The sequence below is a fragment of the Choristoneura fumiferana genome, chromosome 24, assembly GCF_025370935.1.
Source record: "Choristoneura fumiferana chromosome 24, NRCan_CFum_1, whole genome shotgun sequence".
Lineage (NCBI taxonomy): Eukaryota > Metazoa > Arthropoda > Insecta > Lepidoptera > Tortricidae > Choristoneura > Choristoneura fumiferana.
In genome coordinates, this window is record NC_133495.1 from 12756353 (window position 1) to 12780491 (window position 24139).

General features: G+C 36.8%; 1 protein-coding gene and 1 pseudogene across 4 annotated transcripts in view; one reads left to right on the forward strand and one right to left on the reverse strand.

Annotated features, from left to right (window-relative positions):
- The window catches only part of Neto (Neuropilin and tolloid-like), a 341810-nt gene that overhangs the window by 46926 nt on the left and 270745 nt on the right, over positions 1 to 24139 (forward strand). The window lies entirely within an intron of this gene.
- Positions 1 to 24139, reverse strand: part of LOC141441970 (uncharacterized) — a 25638-nt pseudogene that overhangs the window by 1168 nt on the left and 331 nt on the right.

The window sequence follows — 24139 nt, forward strand, 5'->3', positions numbered from 1 at the left end:
GGAGTTTGTTTCGTTTAAAATAGAGTAAAAAACCGAATGGGTGTTTTTTTTAGTTTATCTATTTTTCAAAGAAAGCAGAATTAGTGTGGATTTCCTTACCACATTACTGCCAAAATTAAAAATTCCCTATCTTTTTTTACTTCTTCTCGAAATCAGGTTATATAAACTTTAGCCGCTACAGCTACTATTTTATCTTTTAACATAGCATTAGCAATAGATCTATTTCGCTCAATTAATTGCGAATGGCAACTAATTAGTCCAATTAATACGGATCGCATTCACTAGCCAATGCATTTTATTTGTACGTTGACATGCTGCGTTTATTTCTGGACAGTCCACTGCTGGTCATGATTGCCTGATTGAGACCACTTGAGATATCTTGTATTTAGTTTTTTTAACAAACGGTTGACGGCAATTGTAATAAATATTTGTAGCTCAGTTAGATCTTATTTGTGGATCACTGTAAAACACATCCACAGCACAGGTTTCGTCAGTCGAACATTAGAGATATCCACAACAAGCTTTGTCATAAAATCTGAACTCTATTATGTTATTGCATGTTACGTGTTGTTCATAAAAAAATGTTATGAAAGTTACGGTCATATCTACATTGTAATGGGCTGTTGCAGTGTTAAATTATTTATTTGATTTTTATTAATGGATAAGTTTATACTAGCTTTTATTTTATTTATCTACTTACTAATGAGGATTTCTGTTATCGGAGGGTCCGTTTGACAACTTTGACATTTATGTCATGCTTGTGATTGGTTAAATAACCAAATGAGCCTATGCTCATTGACTGTCCTAATAAAGTCGGTTAAAAACGGAAACTCTCGGTACAAATCCCGCCCGTCAGGCGATAAAAGGGTTTCATTATTCAATTTAGTTTATTGCAAAAGGATCATTTGTAGTTAAATAAGTCACTACCTAGTTACATATTTTTTTTTGTTTTTGGGAAAATGATTAACTATTATTGCCTATGTAAATTGTATAATTTAATTTTTTCCTCTGCTTTATTAAATTTTATACCTAATAACATTGTAGTACCTAATACAAATTGCTAAAAGCTTTCAATCTTGTAAAAAATAAATGAATAGATTACTGCACCAACGATTTCTACCTACCTACCTATTTATTTTATTATGAAGTACTAGGTGAGTGCATATCAATAGACGAGTTGCAATGTAATGTAATCTACTTAACCACTAGGTTATTATCTATTCTGTGACACAACCCTTTAACAATCTTATTAGACCTTGTGACCAAATAAACTTCACAGTAATAAAGACACTTACCTCCATTGTCAGTATTGTTGGCTTCAAAAGTCTTGCTGGTCATATGGAACAGCGCATCCAGCGGCGTGTGCGGCGCATTCGTCGCATGCGACGCGCGCCGGGGCTCGGAGCAACAGTCGGAGGCCGAGGACGAGCGCTCAGAGACAGAGTCACACTCCGTCGCTCCCGGGGCTGAGGAGCCCTAGAGCAGCCAGCCTCCAGCGCTCTCAATCCAACAAGGCCGCCCCCAACCGCTGCAACCGCTGCAAACGCTCCAACCCGCTGCCGCACCGTCCCAAGGCCGCACAATCCTCGCCGGCGTCCTCGGACTATGCGACAAAATGTCCATGATACCGAACTCTTCACCCCTCCCCGCGCCTCTCCTCCGCCGGCTCCGACATCTTCAGCCTCTTCAGCGGCCTGAAGTAGTCGTGAGGCGACGCGACGCGACCGCGACGCGCCGGTGATGGCGCCCCACGCTGATATCGTCCTCGGAACAACTGTGCCCGGACATCGACTCCTCTCCATCTCACACCATCACACGAAAGACACCGGATAAACAGAGTATCACGACGCGAGATACGGCTAACGGGTCGACGCGCCTCGGCCAACTGACGTGGCTGTGACAGCCCTGCGCCCGCCGGTAGGGTAAGGCGTGGCCTGATTAACACCGGCCAATAGCGCGGGCCCATTTAAAAGCGCCTCCGCTCTGATTGGTTAACGATCCGCTGTTAGCCGCCGCGGGCTGTCACACTGGGTTCTCCAATAAAACTTTTTAATCCGGGATTGGGGGGCGAGATTCTCCGTGATTAATTCTGTCCGGGGGGAGATCGTTAATTACCGGGATGAAGACGCGTCTAAGTACGCGTTCCATTATTTAGCGTCGATAAGGCGACGTTTGTCACGGGAGAAATTGCCACTTTTCTTCATTTATTGTTTACTGGCATGGTTGTTTGGCGCCGGTATAGTAGATACCTGCTAGCTTTATATGGGTAAGTGTCGGTTGTAATTAAAGTAATGGCACTTTATATCGTCACTAGCTTTTGCCCGCGACTTCGTCCGCGTGGAATAGTATCTTTGGAAAGTATTTAATTTATTTAGGGTACCTAATCTGCCAATAATAGCACATAGAAACTTCTACGGTTTACTGAAAATAACCTATTTTAATACATATCTAAACTATTTTTTTTTGTTCTTCCATTCTTTGGTAAAATATAAGTATTCTACCCTACCAACACAAAAGGACTAATTCTTCATAGTGAGCTCTTGACATCTTACGTCCTGTATTGTAAGTTAGGAGGGTAGGATTATAATTAAGACGGCATTCTTACTAAGCATTGCTACACATATTTCTATACTTATAGTAAATTTGTTTGGAATTCCTTACGAACTTTCATCCCCATATTTTCAAGTAGGTATGAAAAATGTCGAAATTTGAAAAGAGCCGGAACAAATGTTTTTTAGGGTTCCGTACCTCAAAAGGAAAAAAATTGAACTCTTATAGGATGACTTTGCTGTCCGTCCGTCCGTCTGTCTGTCAAGACCCTTTATCCCGTAAACGTGCGGAGTATTTATCGAGTTGAAATTAAAACCCTAAACTTAAAAAAAGTTATAGGGTACTTTCGGCTGTCCTAGAAACTTGAAATTTTGTATAAAGGAAGCTCTTATAGCAAATTTTATTCCCTTTATAGCAAAATAAGTAAGAAAAATCTGAAAATCATAATTTTTCATGTCTGACTGTATATGTTAATAAGCCATGTAAAATGACCCCACATTGCGTACATTTTGCTTATGAGCTTGGCTCTGCTAACACTTGATATTCATAAATACCTATGCACGGAACCCTTGACGCGCGAGTTCGAGTCGATTTTAACCGGTTTTAAGAAGAAGAAGAATTTAAAAAACGCTCGAACAATTATTTATCTCTTATCACGTGCCCAAATACCAAGTTTCATAAAGAAACATCGATTTATCTTCGATAATGACGACCTTCCATATGAGCTTTCATCCCCTATTTCATCCCCTCACAGGTCGAATTTTCAAAAAAGCTAAAACACATACCGACTTATTTCTTATTAAGTGCCTAAATGCCAAGTTTCATGGTTTTATTTCCAACAGCGACGAACTTCCTCCATATAAACTTTCACCCCCTATTTCAACCCCTTAAAGCCTTTTTTTCGCGATAAAAGATAGCCTATGTTCTTTCCCATGGTCTATTCTATCTCTGTACCAAATTTCATCCAAATCGGTTCAGCGGTTTTTGCGTGAAAGCGTAACAGACAGACAGACAGACAGACAGACAGACAGAGTTACTTTCGCATTTATAATATTAGTATGGATTATAGAGTTAGGAAGGAAAATAATTCGAATTGGCTTTTTGTAATGTTTTGTTGTCATTAAGGTTTTGTTTAACAACAAATTAAGTACTTATTGCTTTTTATATTTGAGTTGGTGTTTTGATCAAAAAGGTTTTGGTGAAAATCAAAAGGTACCTACCTACCTAAGTGAGAAAATGGTAACGAAATCAAACCTTATAAAAAATTTCAATTTACCTACAATTTTCTCAGTTTTGTTACAATTTCAGTAACAAAGCAATTTTGGTTACGGTTTCTATCTACATATACCTAATTATTTTGATTTTCACCCATAATTTAATTCATAATAAAGATAATAGATAAAGAACTATTTCAGACAACAATAAGAGCTTCATAATCGTTAATTTCATATTGTTATGGGTTACATGTAGCTAATTAATATTCAATTTTAAAAAACATTAATTTGTGCTTAGGTATGTAAAGGTCAATATTGTTGACCTTATTTATAATAGTTTATTAATTCCTAATAAAAAAGAGTGGTTAGAGATACCTACTTAGGCTTAGGTGCCTCTATTATGTAGATATAAATTATCTTTAATTTATCATTATTATAGGTAGGCAGCAATTAAGATAATAAAAAAAACAGTTATTTTCAACATTGTTCGTCGATATGTAAACCTTTCAAAAACAGAATCGGACTACAATTTCTTCTACAATCACAACTGTAGATACAGTTTAATTATAATTAACGTTTATTAGTTAGCAATTAATTCCCTACTCCAGTTAATATCTAGCCTCTGCCATTAAATAAATAATTGCACACCCGCACGGGGTGGTAACAATATCTAGGTAGGTACCACCTATTAAGTGTTTTAATAAAAGATAATCTAAGTGAGGATAATTAGCTAATTGTTAATAGATAGGTACTTGTAAAGAAGGAAAGTAGGTGTGACATTTATATTTATAAATAGTGGGTTTTAGTTTTAGATTGTTTATACAATTATATTTCTGGTTTAAAATGTTAATTGACAATTTGCGAAGTGAACTACGCTGTATAACATTTTAAGCTTTCTCGATTTGCACTCGTTACCGCTCTAGTGGCTTAATGACGCAATAGGTACCTAAGTATATTGTTTATATTTTATACCTTTAGATTGTTGGCACATTTTAACGTTTGATCACAGCCACCTCAATGTATTTTAACAATATTGAAAGTATAAACTAGAGCAAAAATACAACAATGCAACGTGGTAGGTACAGTCGAGTTCATAATCTTGTGACCAAAAATTTTATCAAAATATATTCAGCGGCGCAAAATTTGGCCCATTCTTCATACAAAATTACCTATTACTACATACATTTGAGGGCCAGTTTTTTTGCTGCTCAGTACATACATCTAAACACGCTTTTACGCCGTTAACAATAGAGTCATGTTCTGATATTGTTGATCAAATTTTTGCTCACAAGTTTATGAACTCGACTGTACCTACCTATTTACTTAGTATGTTGCAACAAATTTGCTCGACAGCTTACTTTTATTTTGTTGTTATGTTAATTCTCTAAATTAGTTTTAATAATATTATTATGTCCAGGGAGTTCATTATAAACTGTGTTTTATTTATTTTTAAATTTAAGAAGCTATTGGTAGAGGTAGGATGTCTTTGATCGTTGAGTGTGAGGTACGGTTTTTTTACATGATAGGGGGCAAACGAACACGTGTCTCACCTGATGGAAAGGAATCACCGCTGCCTATGGTTACCCATAACTTTAGCCGAGTTACGGATGCCTTGTCGACACCCTTACTAAGCTGCTAAAACATTAAAGTAATTTAGGTAAGTAAGTATGGTAACTTTACCTACTTACTCTACCTACTCCAACGCCATCTACATTTGGGAAGCAGAAATACAGTAACAAGGGCCAAAAATTACTTAGGTAATAATATTAAATTTTTAAACCATTTTTGTATTGATATACATCATAAAATCGTTTGATATATATCGGATATATATCAGATATATATCATGATATTATATCCATCGATATATATCCTGGAACCCTGAAAAAAATATTAGGTTTCAAATATTTTTAAAGCATGCCAGCCCGCTATTCCATTTTTCATTGGTGAGGTAGGTACAGTCGATGACCTAACATAGTAGCTATCCAATTTTCTATGCAATGAGGGCTATCGCGTATGAATTCGCCGCTAGAGGCGTTAGTGCGAGAGGTCTCCGAAATGTCTCTCACTGTTTTTGGGTGAGCTACATGGGTTTATTTATAATTAGAATAATATTAAATGCTATTGCAACGGATAACTCACATCTTAAATCGAGTTTAGCTTGACATGTTTCGTAGCCCTCCTTCATAGGAGTACCTACCTAGTTACGCGGCTCGACTCGGATTTAAGACGTGAGTTATCCGTTACAATATCATTTTCACGGTAGGCTATTGTTCAAAATTAGAATAGTTTTGTAAATATTTTGCAATAGGTATCTGAAATGAATTATGGCAAATATGAGTTACGGGGCTGTGTTTTGAGACAGTTTTCTCTTTTTTTTAAAACCGTTGTCTTCTCTTTTTTCCGAACAAAATGGGACTACGCAACACTGTGGCATGCTCGATATTTTTATGGTACGCTTTTAAGGTATAAAATATTCATATTCATATTCATATTGATTTATTGCGATCATGTTCATTTGTACAATTATTGCAGACCTTAAAGTAAACATGCGAGTAGGTACATGATGCCCTGTTAGGGCACTGCGATTTTCTTACATTCTAAATTGTTTATTAAATTTAAATTGTTTGATACATTATTTGAATTGAGCGAAGGAAAAACAATCCTTAATATGATTTAAATGTAATTTTTGTTTTCACGCCCGTAATAAAAAACTAACGACTGTACTTCAAGCAGGACCTTTGTCTACAGTGGCGCCAACTGGTGAGCGAAAAACGGTAGCCCTCATTAGTACTTACCTATGAAAAAGTGGATATAGATAGGTAGGTAAGTTACGAAACCGAACGTAGTTACTAATAAGATCATACGGTCCCACCGAAAGACCAGCGCTAGCTCCTGAGCCGGCATTATGCTGAGGTGGGTCCGTTCCGTGAATGGTAACTGCTTTCCTTGTCTGTGTTATTTATGTCATCGTTCAAGTTTCTTTGTCACTTTTCCGAATGAATGTATTTTCTTTCTTCTTTCTTTCTTTCATCATTCATTCATCCCAGCATATATACGTCTCACTGCTGGGCACAGGCCTCCTCTCAGAACAAGAGGGCTTGGGTCATAGTTCCCAATAAGATCATAATAACTAATTTATAAGGACGATATACGCTTCAATATTTTTCGATAATATTGTGACTCTTCAATAAGTTCTACCTTGATATCTACGAATATTCACACAAAAAGATCCCCACATTTTGCATTTATACTTAAAATAGTGCTATGGTAATATTGAAATTTTATTCAATTTAACAGCTCGAAACAAGTTAGAACAAAGGCTACAGTCGAGCTCATAAACTTGTGAGGAAAAATTTGATTAAAAATATCTGAACACGCTTCTACGCCGTCAACAAAAGAGTCGTGTTCAGATATTTTTGATCAAATTTTTGCTCACGTTTATGAATTCAACTGTACAAACGTACCCCTCCTTTTACGGGGTTAAAAAATGTTTTACATCGAGTAGGCAGCCATTTTGTCCTCTTGTTTATTCGGTTTCCGCTTCCGGGGTGATCTATGGAGCGGAAAACTCGTTGGTGTCGATGGGGAGTTATATTTGCCTTTAGGTTGCCGGTAGACAATTGTTTTTTTTTATCATTTTCGTTTTTGTTTGTTGTTCTCGTACAACGGGGGCATAAATATTTACATACAGCCATTGCGGCAAATATAATTTTTCCTTCTCATGCTCGTAAAGTTCGTGTTTTTGCTAGATCTAGGCGACATAAAATATTTTTTTATGCTCTAGTGCATAAAATAAAATCTTCGTCTAAGACCAAGGTAATTCGCTGTAAAAAGCCACAAACAAAGAAGTTTCTACATATATTTTTTAATAATTTTAATTTATATAAAACTAATAATCAATCAAATCAATCAATATCGATCAAAAAAACAAAAAAAATACAATTATAATTATTATTATGCGTGAACAGTAAAAGGCACATAGTAAGTGAAAAATTGTTTCCATTGTTGCTATTTCATTTCCTCGCCATCGAAGTGAAAATCAGTGTAAAACTCGCACATTAAACCCATTTACCCCTCGACGTGTCTACCCACCTTCGCCGTACCGCCTCGGGTGGCTATTTGAACATCTCGGGTAAATTGGGTCATTTTATGCTCTTGTTGTACAATCTTCTATTTGTTTACATCGCTCTTATAGGTGTATAGATATTTTTGTCGTCAAGGTAATGTACATACTTACACATATATTTGTGGCTTTGACTGTACATAAAAAAAACATTAAATCCTAGTAGGTATTCAACGAGTGTTTTCTGAAACAACGAGTGTTGCTGTGTTTAAAAATGTTTAATAATATCAAAGATTGACTCTAAGTGGGTACATATACACCTAGTGTATACTTAATAATATATTTATTTGTACTTAGATAGGTACCTAAGTGTTGTAAACTAGTCCTTCCTTCTTTCTGTAAAAAAGGTTGCCTGGAAGAGATCGCTCTTAAGCGATAAGGCCGCCTATTGCTTACCTTGTAATTTTCTCTGTGTATCTGTTTTCTGTATCGCTTACTATGTCTGGTGTACAATAAAGAGTCTTTGTATTGTATTGTATTGTTGTATTGTAAGTGTCAAGAAGTTATTTATTTTTGTATATCCTTTGTAAAGCTTATGCATCACGAATGCAAAGGAACGAAAAATAAAAATCCAATTAAAAAAAGCAAACTTTTTTTTAAATTTTTAAACGGACTCTACATAACGATTCAAAATTTTCTTTTTATCTCATTTGTTCATAGATCTAATTTATTTTTAACTGCCTAACCTACATAGGTATATCATTAACCTTCTTTGGTTTTTAGAATGTCTTTTTATTCCGAAATAAAAAGATTTGAAATAACTGAAAAAATACTATGCCATTTTTTTATTCGATTTGTGTTTATCAGAACCCAGTAAGTATCAAAAATAATTATATATTAACTTTTCCATTAAAAAACAACAATCAAGCGTGAAAACGAATTATGTAGTAGGTACATACATATATAAACATAGTACTGACTGACACCCATTTAGCAATTTTAGCAACTTAATGTCCCGTGTCATCCACCGGAACCGGCGCCATATTGACTTTCCACCATGATTGGCCAATCACCTCGATTTCCGGTACACTGTGTTATTAGCAACCATTACTTTGCCGATGGTTTTGGATATTTAAGATAGGGATGTCTTCGGCTATAACATCAGGTAGGTACTCATAAATTATATCTATTTACATGAAACTATCCTAAAATTAAAACACATTAAACAAAAAACCGACCAAGTACAAGTCGGACTCGCGCACAAAGGGTTCCGTACCATCTATACAACAATTATTAGACATTAGCAAAAAACGGCAAAAAAATCACGTTTGTTGTATGGGAGCCCACCTTAAATATTTATTTTATTCTGTTTTTTATAATCTGTGAACATTTGAACCGACTAACTATCACCGGTTCATGAGATACAGCCTGACGACTGACGGACGGATGGACGGACGGACGGACAGCCAAGTCTTAGTAATAGGAATTCCGTTTTACCCTGAAATATAGATGCACGAAAAAACTAATAAAAAACTAAAACAAACGCCTACCTAACTAACCTATATTAACTACATTTTCCGGCCTTTATTCATCCCACAACGCCGAAAGGTATTACCTTGATTTGGAAACTTACAGCAGATGAAAAACCAATCTTAATTTCGCAGATTCATCCTTACACGGGCTCCTTATAATGTTTTCCTTCACTGAAGTCAATGGTAAATTTAAAAAGTGACTAATGCTGAGCGGTCATCTGGCAGCTCGCCCCTCCTCTCCGGTAGCCTGTAAAAGCGTCTAAAGCTAACAGGATCATCGTCGAAAAAAAAGTGTACCTAAGTAACTATGTAGCAACCTAGCACGTAACTCGAAAAACTCAGAGGTGCAAGCTCAGGTTTGAAACCGCGATCGCGAAATGCCATCCATCTAATCACTGGTATAGGCTACCACGCTTTTATCTTTCTTTTCTCTACTCTTTCTTTCGTCTCGAAGCATAACGTCTTACAAATAGAAATCCAGCTTCTAAAGACAAAGTACCTACTTAACAGTACGTACAAAAGTCAGCAAGCGCAGCGTGAGCGTCCATCAACGAGATAGACGGATGACCTGGTTAAAGCCGTGGGTTTACGGTGGATGCAGGCCGCTTACAAGCACAGCCACTGGAGGTCTGAGGTCTGAGGCCTGGAGGTCGGAGGAGGAAGCCGTGGTGGCCGAATGGTTTGACCTATGGCCTCTCAAGCAGAGGATCGTGGATTCAAACCCCGGCTCGCACCTCTGAGTTTTTCGATATTCATGTGCGGTATTACACTTGAAATTTACTACGAGCTTTACGGTGAAGGAAAACATCGTGAAGAAACCTGCACAAAACTGTGAAGCAATTCAATGGTGTGTGTGTGAAGTTCCCAATCCGCACTGGGCCCGCGTGAGAACTACTGCCCAAGCCCTCTCATTCTGAGGGGAGGCCTGTGCCCTGCAGTGGGACGTATATAGGCTGGGATGATGATGATCACCAACAGTGAACGTCTTAGGGTTGATATGATGATGACGATGATGATGATGATGATGACAGAACAGTACTTTATCCCCTCATGCAAATACACATTTTACACGCACAGAAAAAGGAAACAACACTTCCTCCAGCCTCAATTATACGGCTAAGAGTAATAATTACTCTGGTATGTGTACTCGAAGTAATTATGATCTGTTTCCGCTAATCTCGAACAGATTTCATTGTTGACTAATTATTAGGATTGCTCGAATTTAATTGTGGTGGATTTAGCTGTAATGTAGGAATGTATCCGCTTAGAAATTCCGTCTGTGTGTACGTATCATTATTTATTAACTATTAGTGTGTTGTGTACCCGCGGCTTCGCGTGCGTAAGGCATAGATCCAGCAGTTGAATTGAAATTCCGAGATTTTACTAAAGTCCCAAGGGCATTTTCAAAAAATATTATCGTGGTCTTCATTGAGGTAGATTTTATCCCTATCCCGTAGAAATATCGGGATAAAAAGTAGCCTATGTGTTATTCCAGACTTCAAGATACATACATACCAAATTTCACGACTTGCCCAGCGGTTGAAATTTCAAGATGTTATCCCTATCCGTAAGAATATTGGGATATAAAGTATCCTATGTTTTATTCAGGTTATAAACTAACTTTTTGCGAAATTTCATCCAAATTCGTCCAGCCGTTTCAGCATGATTCAGCGTGAAGAAGTAACAAATATACTCACTCACAAACTTTCGCATTTATCGGCTTCGCTTGCGTAAGGCAAAGATCCAGCAGTTTAATTGAAACTCCAAGATGTTACTAAAGTCCCACGGGCATTCTTAAAAATATATTGTGGTCTTCAGTGAAGTTACACTAAAAACAATTGTGCAAAATTTCATGACTCTACTAAACCCAGCGGCAGCGGTTGAGATTTGGAGACTTTATCCTTACCTCGCATGAATATTAATACTTACTTAAGTACTTATACCTATACCCAAAATTCGTTCCTAATGGGAAATATGCAAGCATTTTTTTTTATTTCTAACACTTATTAAAGTAGAAATTTAATCTGCTCTCTGACAACAAACCTTAATCAAAAAACTCATAGTTCAACAAACACTTTTTGTCCCGTATTTGGATTAAGTCCCACACCTCCCCATTAGGTGGAGAACTAGCACAAATTGCTAGCGGAAGCAAACCACCGCCGAATTACAGGACGGTGTCATTAGGCCACCTTGACGGTAGACGCGTTGAGGTGGCTGCAGTAGACACCAGTGGCATAGCGCCAGATGTTATCGTGGTAAAGCTGAAGCAAAAGTTCAATAATCATAAGAATTTTCATATTCATAAGTCATGTATGTCCTGTAGTCCTATTTTGTAAATATTGGGCAAGCCGATGGGAATAGGGTTCTATAGACGCTTCGCCACTGGTAGACACGTACCGTTGTAACGTTATATAACTTTTAACACCTGGCTGATCATCATCATCATCATCATCAGCCTACAGCAGTCCACTGCTGGACATAGGCCTCTTCCGTGGCGCGCCACAACACTGTCTTCAGCCCCTCGCACCCATCCGCCGCCAGCGACCTTCTCAAGGTCGTCCGTTCACCGTGCCTCAAGACGCCCTACACTACGCTTTCCCGCCTTTCCTACTGACTGGTGTTTTCCCACAAAATATCAAGCACATGTATTTAATTTACTGAATCAGGCGTGAGGTACTTTGCCGAAGTGAGTAAAGTAATTGTTTTTAGTTCAGCACAAGTACAAGCTTGTTTTACGTGTATTGTCATCCAACTAGTAAAGTAAGGTTTTCGCTTGTGCTGCTGCTTAAGTAGAGTAGTAAAAAAGCAACCTGAGATATGTGTGCATAGGAGAAATTCGTGTCTGTACTCCTGTCCAGTGGTAGTGTAGGGGTATAGCACGCAGCGCGAAATGCTGAGGACCTGGGTTCGATTCCCAGCGCTCTGGTCTCTTTTTCTGGTTTTTCTGTGCATTCAGTCTCTGTTTGTATTTTCGATATGGAAAAAAAAAGTTTTGTTATGTATGTACAATGGCCTGCATAAGTGGATGGACACCTTACGTTCTATAATCGTTTGAACACGAGAGTTGACGATTTGGTTAGGTGTTCACAAGAAATGAACTAGATGGCGCTGTTAAACAGTTATTATGATATGATCGATATTTTATCCCGTAACAGCAATGTGCCGATAGCTGAGTTGGTCGGCTGCTTAGATAAACTCGTAAATGGTCATAAGTTCGTATCCTACATATCAGAATTGTTTTGTTCTTATTTTTTATTTATAAGTTTCTATTTTAATTTTGTAGATAACTGATATGGAAATAAAAAAAAAACTGAAAAAAGAATAACGTTGCAACAGAAATAATACACGTTTTGAAGTTTAAAACATAAAATTTTTATTCCTAAAACAATATTTCTATTCATTAAATATTGACGCAGTTATTATATACTATATATTAATTAAATAACTGAAAACCAGAAAGTAGTTTGCGCAGAATCCAGAGTAGAATCGATTACACTATGTTTTAAATCAGGTAGTGTTTGAGTTTTTATATCCTTTTTTTATTGTGTCCAGTCTAAATATTACGAATTCATACGCCAATTAAATGTTTTAGGGATGTTTCAACAACTAACTTAAAATAAAATGAAAAAATATTTTCTGTATGTCGTGTGAGGTTTTCAGTTATTTTATTAGCACCTGATCAAAGTTGTATTTTAACATTTTATTGAGGTATTAGCTTAAGTATTCATTTCCGATTCTGGAAAGAGGATTGAAGCTGAACCACAATAAAAAAATAGTATTTGAAAGTAAATTATACCTGAGACCGGGTTATCATAAGACTCGTACGCGTTATAAACTATAATAATTGAAGTTTTCCAGTTTTAAACATTTACATTTACATATAATTGATGGCGTAGATCCACTGTAGTGTGTTACTGACAGTTATAATAAGATAACAGTCATATATTGAACTTTCACACTTATCTCACATAAGTAAACAAAACTATCAAGGTATAATTAAAAGTTTTGTTCATAATAATCAAATAATTACTTTTCATAACAAAGTGATACCTACAGGATCACAAATAAAGATAAATATTTTGGTTCATATAATACAGTGTGCTAGGAAATCAGATGCGGATATTTTAAGGATCGATTATTTGCATCGTCGTTAATTGGTTTCAATTAAATTAAATTAAAAAAAATACAGTTAATTTAATGTTAATGCGAGGATGAATTTTTTTGAACGGAATGGTATTTTTGTATGAAGCAAAAAATATTACCACATTATACTTAAATAATTTATGTGTATAATTAATTATTAGGTTATTAATTACATACCCTGAAAATATTCCGCACCTTATATATTTTATTATAACATAATTGTTTGAGTATATAACCCGGTCTACACGTAACTATCAATTTTATTTTAATAACTGTTGTAACCACCATGATTGTCGATAACTGCTTGCAAAAACAATCGCATCGATGCAACTAGATTTTCACACATATTAGAGCCGCGAATACTGTCCCTTATTTTTACACAGTGGGCTTCTAACGTTTCCGGAGTTCGCTTATTTTTGTTATCCCAACGTTGGACATGGTTATAACAACTCATAATTTTTCAATGGGATTTAAATCCGGTGATCTGGCAGGCCAAGGAACGACTTTAACATTATTTTTGTGTTGATTAAACCAGTCTTGCACAATATAACTGTTTTTATCTGTAACAATATAAAATAAACATAAAATAATATAACGTAGATATCATTTAATGAAGAAGTTGGTAGGATGAACGTAACCAAAAAAAAACTCACATTAACATTTCTCTAGAAATTTCGACATATTTTTTCCTTCTTCATATAAATTAATAATTTCACAACTTTTAACCATCTCAATATTGCGATGAGAACTCATTTTAAAGAATAATTACGATAATCAGCAGATTCAACTTGAAAGAGACGATCAAACGATGTTGCAAGCAGCTGAACAAGTAGCAAAATCTTTGTAATAATAACTTAGCCTGGTAGTTTGAAGATCTTCAGTCTACCCTCTTTTAATTTCGTTAAACACGCATGACTTACCGATTAATTTTAAGACGACCGATATAGATCCGATTTTCATCGCTTATGATAACAGTAATATGGTCAAGTGGTTATGAACTTCGTTCTCGTTCGTATGTCACAAGTTCAAATCCCACCAGGCGATAATATTGAGTTTGTGTTTTTGTAAATTTACTGCTAGATTTGGAGATTACTAAGTTGACACTCATTCGCAACATGGGTCATCATAAATAAAGAATTTCATTATTATCAGCCTCCCAGCCTATAGATACACGTCCACTGCTGGTCACAGGCCTCCTCTCAGAATGAGAGGGCTTGGGCCGTAGTTCCCACGCGGGCCCAGTGTGGATTGGGAACTTCACACACACCAAAGAATTGAACAAGAAACGATAGTAATGCGAATAATAATATTCTCCTTCTCTACGATAAGTACGAAAGAGACAGAAAATGTCGTTACGCGATTCGCGGTATCATCCCACGGTTCCCACCCAGGCAGGGACATAATTTAGTTACTACGGCAGCGAAATATAAAATTTCTAACATGAGTATAAAATATTTTTTAAGTCAGCGCCAGCGCCATCTAGTGAGATATTAATAAACTAACTAAGTTAGTAAATAAGTAAAATACCGCTAATACACTTCAAACACATAGATGGCGCTGTTTCTCGCGTCAGACGATTGTTTTGGAATTGTCCATCGACTTTTGCAGGCCATAGTACATTATGTAGGCATATTTTTAGAAATGATCCATCCGGTAAAAAAATAAATGTAAGTAAGTATACAACGATGTGCTTCCGTTGACGGTGTATCTGGTGAAAATAACGGATGAACTATACAAGCACCCTTATATTATGGTCCCAACACACCGTCAGCAACGATACTCCGTCCCGGGTCTCATTACCTTAGCCTTCGGGAACCCCCATTATATCCGGGAGCGGTCGTTATGACACGTCTCAATTTGGCCGCGCGTGTGGTCTCAAAAAGCTCTCGATAGATCGAGTGATCATTATGTATGTGTGATTACCACAAACGCTGCCCTCTTAAGGCAAAAGGTGTCTGCCAGGCATCTAAAAAAAAAACACTTCAGTTACTTATACTATGTGATGGAGAATGTCTTAAGCAATGGTAATAAATAACTCAAATGTGTATTTTTTTTAGATATCGCCTTTTTCCTTAAGATAGCAGTGCTTAAGTTAATTAAGTACAAGGGTCTATATTGGAATCCATAATATCTTTTGTCTTAATTTCAAAATCCATAACAACTTTTGTCGTAATGATCTTTTGTCGTAATGATCTTTTGCCATAATGTAAATGCCATAATATTTTTTGTCCTGATATTGAGTCGCAATTCTAACCTAACCTAACCTACTTTAGAGGCTGCGGTTCGTATCTGTAGGGGTCGCAGTTCTAACCCAACCTAACCTAACCTACTTTTCTGGCTGCAATTCGTTTCTGTAGGAGTTGCAGTTCTAACCTAACATAACTTACTTTTCTGGTACCGGTTCGTCACTGGTTGGGGTCTCAGTTCTAACTTAATCTATTTTTCTGGCTCGCAAGTCGCTCTTATTGCCAACAAGTGCTCTGTTATGGCATTTAATATTATGGATTTTAATATGATTACTCGGAAGTTTTATGTCTTACTATATTAGTACAACACATATTAGGGATTTAGAGTATTAGGATATGTGATATTATGACTTATGATTATTAGGACATAAGATCATTATGGCAAAAGTGTTATGGCATTTGAGTTTAGGACAAACTATATTATGGTTATGGATTATGAAGGAGACCCTAAGTACAAAATATTGAAAGCATGAAGCCATAGCAGATACACAGTCGAGGAAGCTGAATCTTGTGCCAGGGTGGAATTTTTTCACAGTAATTTTCATGGTTATTTCTTTGTCAGTCGTAGGTATATAGATCAGCGGTTATTAAACTTATTAACCTTTTTGGATAGATAACCAAAGTGCAAATATATTTGTAACCTGCGGTCCTAAAATACCGCTAAAATTGAAATATATTTTTTGCGAGGCTTTTATCAGAGAATCCCTGTGACCCATCCCAATACCGCCCGCGACCCAAATTTGGGTCGCGACTCGAGGTTAAGAAGCGCTAGTATAGATAGTCAATATAATACGTAGGTAATTTGGAATAGTAAGTATTCGTGAGATTAACGCATTTTTTTTTTAATGTTGAGAAACAAAAGTAATAAATTATTTATTTAGTGTATGGTCACTCTACAATTAAAGGTGTGGGGTTTGAATTTAATTAATTGATTATAAAAATCTGATAGCTTAAATTATTTCGTGTAACATAGTTCTTTATGTTTAAATATTTTACGCCACTCATATTCCAGCTACAACTGAAATATACTTCCATATGTTTGGACCGCAGCAACTTTTTTTGAGTAAAACGAAACGTGCATCAAGTGTCACCCGCACCATGCTACAATGAAAGCACTGTAGGTAATGGATAAGCATAAATAAATACATAATAAATACCCGAGACCTGAGAACAAATATAGTTATTTTTCACACAAATATCTGCTCCAAGCTTCGTTGTCAGTTTCTCTAACCACGCACTGGGCTATACGGGCATCAATATGAGGATGATGATGACAACGCCAGAATGAAATGGTACCTACCATTCATTATCGAACTGTGGACAGTGACGACAGTGATAGGTACTGACGACATCGGTGACAGCGCCGACAGGCGACAGCGAGGGTGACGCGACAATGTCGCACTGACGATAATCACTCGTATTGTTGTCGCAGATGTTGGATGCGGCGTGGTGACCACAATTCAGAAGGATTAAAAAATATACTTTTTGTCGTGATGTTGCAGTAGGTATTACTGTTTTTGGTAACTAGGTAAGTAATAGGTATGAAGTTAACGAAAATCAAGAAAAACACAACGTAGAAGTTTTTTATAAGTACATAGTTTAATTTTTAGTACAAACTGTGCATTCGTACCAAATTTCGTGAAGTTTCTCCGTTGAAATTTGTAAAAAAAAATCATCTTCCTCAGGGCCTGTTTATTGATAAATAGGTATTTGAGTACATATGTATCTATTTAAATATGTAGGTACATATCTTTTTAACCGATGCCTAGTTATAGTTTAGCTTAGTACCTATGTCTACAACTAGGTCAATTAGTATCAAGTGTCCCGTGATGTGTCGTTTTATTTATTATTTGATTATTTTAAAAAAAATGTATTGTATTGTATTGTAGTGTATGTAAAATATGTGATAAATATTTGTAATCCCGTCTCTGTTTACTCGGACAAAACAAACAGAGTTCATCACTGATATTGTCACATAAAACTTATCATGTAAAACAGGCTCTAACTAAATGTTATTTAATATGGACTTCGTCCCATGAAATCCCACTTCGTGGTCACCCTGCACGCCACAATATGGCTTGTTTAATTATCTGTGACCGATACTCGGCTTTGGCCATTCATGGGACACAACTCAATCCACATTAGGCTTAATAGAGTCGCCATAATAGAGACATGATTTTGGGATCGTTACACTTTTTTTACATCTATCGATTATGATAAATAAGATCAAGGATAGTTAATGTCGTACTTTGAGTACCTACTACCTACTAGTGTGAATTGCATCCACTATCATCATTCATCAGCCTATAGCAGCGCGCCACAACACTCTGTCTTCAGCCCCTCGCATCCATCCGCCGCCAGCGACCCTCTTAAGGTCGTCCGTCCATCGTACCTCAGGACGCCCTACACTACGTTTTCCCGTCCGTGGCCTCCATTCGAGGACTCGTCTGCTCCACAGTTCATCGGTCCTGCGACAGACGTGGCCAGCCCAACGCCACTTCAGCGAACTAATTCTTCAAGTGAATTGCGTCCAGTTACTATAACTATAATAGGTATAGATCCGAGACATGGTGCTTCACTATATGCCTTATGTCATTATTAAAGCTTGAAGGTTCGCTGCCTTTTAAGAATGTTTTTAGTAGATAATGAGAAAGGAAGAAGTGTGAACTCGATCTAAACTTGACAGTAATATTAATTTCTGACCTCTCTTGCATTACAGTCATGGACAATAACGTAAACTCTCTCTGAACACTGAAACAGTCCAAGCTAAAGGCACAAAGTACAATAAATGAACGAGAGGTTAATAGCATCTTTATACCCAGAAATGAGACAAAAAAACGTATCCGAAAATAGTAGTTAAACAAGACAAGTGGACGTAAATCGTTACGCTGTTCTAAATTTTAAACACACACACTCAAATTGCCTTGATTGCCAATTGCAAAAAATATCTAGGTAGCAGTTTAACAATTTAAATTATTTAAGGGTCGTTTCCTACCTTTAAGGGTACTCGCTAATTTTCACAGCGAAATATGAAAATTAGATCCAAAAGTCTTTATCATTAAGTCAACATGTATACCGCTTTAGACAAAAAGACGTATCCGTCGTCTAAGGCATGCACATACGCTCTTTTAGTCAAGTACAATCAGGATGACTCCGATGTTGCACCGAATAAATATTATTATAATGGGGACCACCTTTTAACGCCTCCGTATTTAGGTTGTACCCTTTTTAAACACATACAAAGTTATTTTTACAGCACCTAAAATGATGCTTCGTCTTTGCGCCAAAGGTAAACCACTAGAATGAGTTGACGCAGAGTTTGTTAAAGATTTTATTACCTTGGTAATTCTAGTCATTCGTCATCGATAGATGTCACATTATGGGTTTTGAGCGCACAAAGGATTCGGAATCTCTTTTGATCAGTTTTTATAACTAAAGGCACTTTGTTAAATCCCGATACGATTTTAAAGGATCGTATGCAACGATGCTTCAAGTCGATTTGGATTGAACATGAAGGGAGAATACCCGCAGTGTATTGATAACTGACTGACAAGTACGCTTCAAGTTGACAATTATTAAAGTTGTATCAACGTAATAATCCAAGGTAGAGCTATTGTATGGCCGACTCAATTTGTATGAAGTCACCAAGAGGTGTGAATTGCATTAGGAATAGGTTTTAATGGATGGGTTTTCACAAAAACTAATTGGTTACACCACGATGCAGAGATGAATGATGTATCAATCATACAAGCATGGTTAAAAGTGTCTTAGTCGGCAATGTCTGACAGGTACTCGTAAGTATGTCTAATAGTTCGAAATTAAAGTGATGATTGAACAGGTAATAAAAAAACCGGCCAAATGTAACCTAAGTCGAGTTCGCATATTAAGTAGGTGTAAGTATACCTAGGTTCCGTACAGATAAAGTTAGCAAAAAAATAAGTTTGTAGGTAATTACTTTGTAATTTTTTTGTGAAAAATCAAAGTTGTATTCTCGATACTATAATAATAATTAAGACCTGTAGGTAGGTACCTGAAAAATTGCCTTTTGGCTTCAATTCAAATGCTCTAAACTTAGACAATTTTTTTAAATATGTACCTAATAAAGTAACTTTATAGTAGAAATCATCAATTTCATTACGAAACGCTGTTGAACGAACCGCAAAAAATGATACCAAAAACCATTTAATAATGTAATAAAGAAACCGGAAATGAGTATTAATCATGCCGTCTTATAATTAAGAGTAGAACATCTTAATATAACTTCGAGCATTAAAATATATTAGGCGGCATAGTAATACTCTATACAGCCATTATAAAGTCAACTGTCTGTGAAATGAGCGACGAGTGTGAGGGTATACCGCGTGGAGACGACGAGCGCACTGTGTGTGTGTGTGTGTGTGTGTGTACACTGCATAGTCAAAATGCAAAAATATGTATCTATTCATCTGAATAAACACCCAATTAGAAAAAATGTTAAACCGATATTGTCATTTCCGAGTTTAGGTGTGTATTTAAATAACAATGAAACTCGCTTTCTCGAACTCAGTCCATCTTTTTTAGAACTACGATGCGATAGACAGACAGACATATATTAGCGTCAAACTAAATCTTTTTGCGTCGGGAGTTAAAAATACATTAAAACTGATTTGAACATTGAACAAACTGATTCATGTATCAGTGTGGAACTTTTTATAATCAATTTTGCCATTTCCTTGGCAAAAGTATGAGATGTCAACATAACATTAGTAGCACAAAGGTTCCACCCTTGTACATGATTCAGTACGAGTAAAAAAAGAAAGAAAAAAACATAGTATAGTGAAGGAAAAAGTGCCCCTCACGTGTTGCAACACCAAGCCGCAGTGCTGGTTTACAGTACACCCTTTAACTACAGTACCGCAGCTTCCAATGACAGCTCAGTTCAGTTTAAAACCATCTAATTTAGCATCACCCATTAGCATAGTACCCCGGCGCTGTAGTCACACACAACCGCTCACTATTTCATAGGCAATTGCCTTCATAATAGCTGTGTGAGTACCATACATTACTTTGCGTTATAAACGCGAAAGTTATGTGTCCACTTGAGATTAGATCACTTGAGATTAGATTATTCACGCTTTACCTATAAGTATAATTTTGATTTAAAATTATACAAATACGTGGGTACAGTCGAGTTCATAAACTTGTGAGCAAAAATTTGATCATAAATATCTGAACTCGCTTCTACGCCGTTGATAATAGAGCGTGTTCAGATGTTTTTGATCAAATTAGCTCACAAGTATATGAACTCGACTGTGCCTGATTAAGATAATATAAGCAGTGCTACGGGAGTTGAAGTGAATGATTACTATAAACACAACAGCTGATTGCACAAAAGGAGAATGAATGAAATGATTGAGTAAATGTCATAATCCTGGCTGTCGTTACACGACATGTTCTTGTGCGCGTGACCACAACTCTGGTGGCACTACCTATACTTATCTCAGTATATACTCGTGTTTGTTTTTCTTGATTTTCAGTAAGTTTTAAAGACTAGTTCATAAAATGAACTACTGGAAGAAATTGCCTGATAATTAAATCTAAACTTTTAAATCTTCTAGGTAAGTACGCGAATTTAGTTTCGTATTTGATAATTTTGATTTATTTTACAGTCAAGGTCATAAATTACGTACGTACGTAAGTAGGTACAGTCAAGTGCTAAGATTGACACGGCCAAAGTTTCAAAAATATGTAGAAACGACTTTATGCACTTAACATTAAGGTCGTGTATGTATGCATATTTTTGTCACTTTGGTCGTGTCGATATCTTCGCACTGGTCCGTACGTTACCAATAGTTAAAAATATCCGTCCACAAGCCCAGCAATAGGACTTTAAAGGGTCAAGATGAGATTGGTACTAGTATAACCGCTCAGCAGCGCCGGTTCGCTTGATCAAGGTAGAGCGAGATTTGTCTACCCCGCTTCCGCGCCTCTCAAAATGCGCCATCATAAAATCTTTTAGAAAATGGTACCCTTGCCATCTGAGGGGCTCCTACAAAATTCGAAAATCGAAGTTCGTATCGTACCGTCCCTCTCACTCTCGTTTTAAAAAATATAAGCGTGAGCGAGATGGTAAGTCACGCAGTTCGAATTTTGCACTAAAGAGCCTGCAGGGCTACTACGAAACTCGAAACTCGAAGTTCGTGTCGTGCGGTCCCTCTCCCTCTCGTAATAGTATAAGTGTCGAGGGACCGAACGACACGAACTTCGAGTTTCGTAGTAGCCCTGCTGGCGCGCGACCGCTCCTCTTGCTCTACCTACCCCGCTCAGCTTTCAGCTTCGATGCTATCCTTTAAAGTCATCCAAATCAAATCTCTAATTAAATACCTCTATCTACACACTAAATTTCTCAAAAACATCTTCACATTTCTTAATCCCAAGGGGCTTCCGATCGTTCAATAAAAAATCTAATAAAATTAGTACAAGTCTACACGATGATAACTTCAACTAACGCCATTATGGGCCCATTCTGGCTCTATGGTGGTAATAAATGAATAAAAACAATTACTACACGGGTTAGATTCGTAATGGTTATGATCCCTAGGAATGAGGGGTATGGTTTAAATTCAAATGAATACAGGAATGAGAGAAATTTCGTCATGTTATCAAAGTAAGGGTCGGTGCAGCGTGCTGGGAACAGCGGAAAGCGGAGAAAATTGGTACTGAAAGGCCAAAAACTACATAATAACAGCAGGAAAGAAATGTAATTTTCACTGAAAGTGTGAGATGCCGATATGCATAGGTGCTATGGATCATCCAGTCTGTTTTTTTTTAAATATGTTTTAAGAGAAAAAGCTGGGTGGCAACTTTTAACGGCTGTGATTTAGACACAGTTGGGACAAAGTCGAAATGTCGAGGATATTCAATTCAATTCAATTTACTTCTTTCCACAATAATTTACATTGTGTCGGATATATTTATTTTGGGTAGGCTGATTGTCATAAATATTTTTTATTTTATTTTGAGTTTAATATTATTGTGACATCACTATTAGACGCATACATGGTTTTGATATGTTGATTTACGTTATGATATGAAATGAAAGGAAGTTAAGAGCTTGACAAACTCAGATCAAACTCTTCGGCAACCTTTACTGCTAGCATACTATTATAGTGAACGTAAACTCAGCAATCAGGCCGCAGAAATACAGCCACCCTACTTTTCCCACTCCTGCACCCGCTACTGCTCGAATGGTAATAAGATGAAAACTGGTGTCATATTGAGCCCGCAACTATCACAATCACCCGTGCGTTAGACACTAAGGCAGGTTTCCCATTTGCCGGGCCGGGCGGTACCGGGCCTTCAAAATAAAATACCGGGTCACAACAATCTCGCCTTGTTTTAAAAATAATATCTACTATCGATCGACGCGTCGTAAATATTAGTAAAAGTAAATTGTAAAAGTATAAAGTGGGATACGATGGGGCAGTGAAATGAATGATGAAAATTACCAGGCCACGGCAGAACATGTTTGGGAAACACCACACTAAAGCCTTAGGCCCTAGTAATAAGAGAGCGACATAACTACCGCCTACAGCTACCGTTACCGATCTCGCTACCTCCACCGCTACCGCTCCCGCCACCGCTCGCTGTGCCCACGACGGCGGTAAGATGAAAGCCGGCGGCGCGTTTGAGCCCGCAATTAGGCCGCGGTAATGAGAGAGCGACACAGCCACCGCTAATCGCCCGCTGCGCAAAGAAGGCACCCAATTGAAATGGATCGAAAAAACGTTTCGTATTATGTTTAGCTCTTGCATCCTAGTAGGTACTCATATATAGCTAAGACTGATTGGGTTATGGGGTTAAATTCACAAAATGAGTCAATTATCTTAACAAAAGAGAGCAATTAGAGCAATTATAATTTGAAGACGCGTGAATCTTTAAGATCTTTTTTTAAGGAAACAGATATCCTAACCCTGCCGTCGCTTTATGTTTTTGAAATAATCATGTATGTTAGGAAAGAACATAAGTGATTTTCCCACTAACGTAGATAAGCCAAAGGCTACTAGAAACACAGGAAGCTTAAAGTTCCATCTTACAGACTGGCTAATACCAAAAAGTCTTTTCTGGGAAATTGCATACGTTTTTATAATAAATTCCAAAAAATTATAAAATGAAACGGATACAAAATTCCGATCTATGTCAGAAACATTAATATCAAAGGCGTATTATAAAGTTAATGATTATATCATGGACAGGGATATTTGGAAATAATTCCGATCTGCATTAGCGATCCCTTCAAAATAGCGAACCTACTGTGTTAAAAATAAAGTTGTTGAATACTTGTGATGTATACATATCATTTAATAATATTGTAAATCTGTTTTAAAAAATATATATATCTCGTTGAGT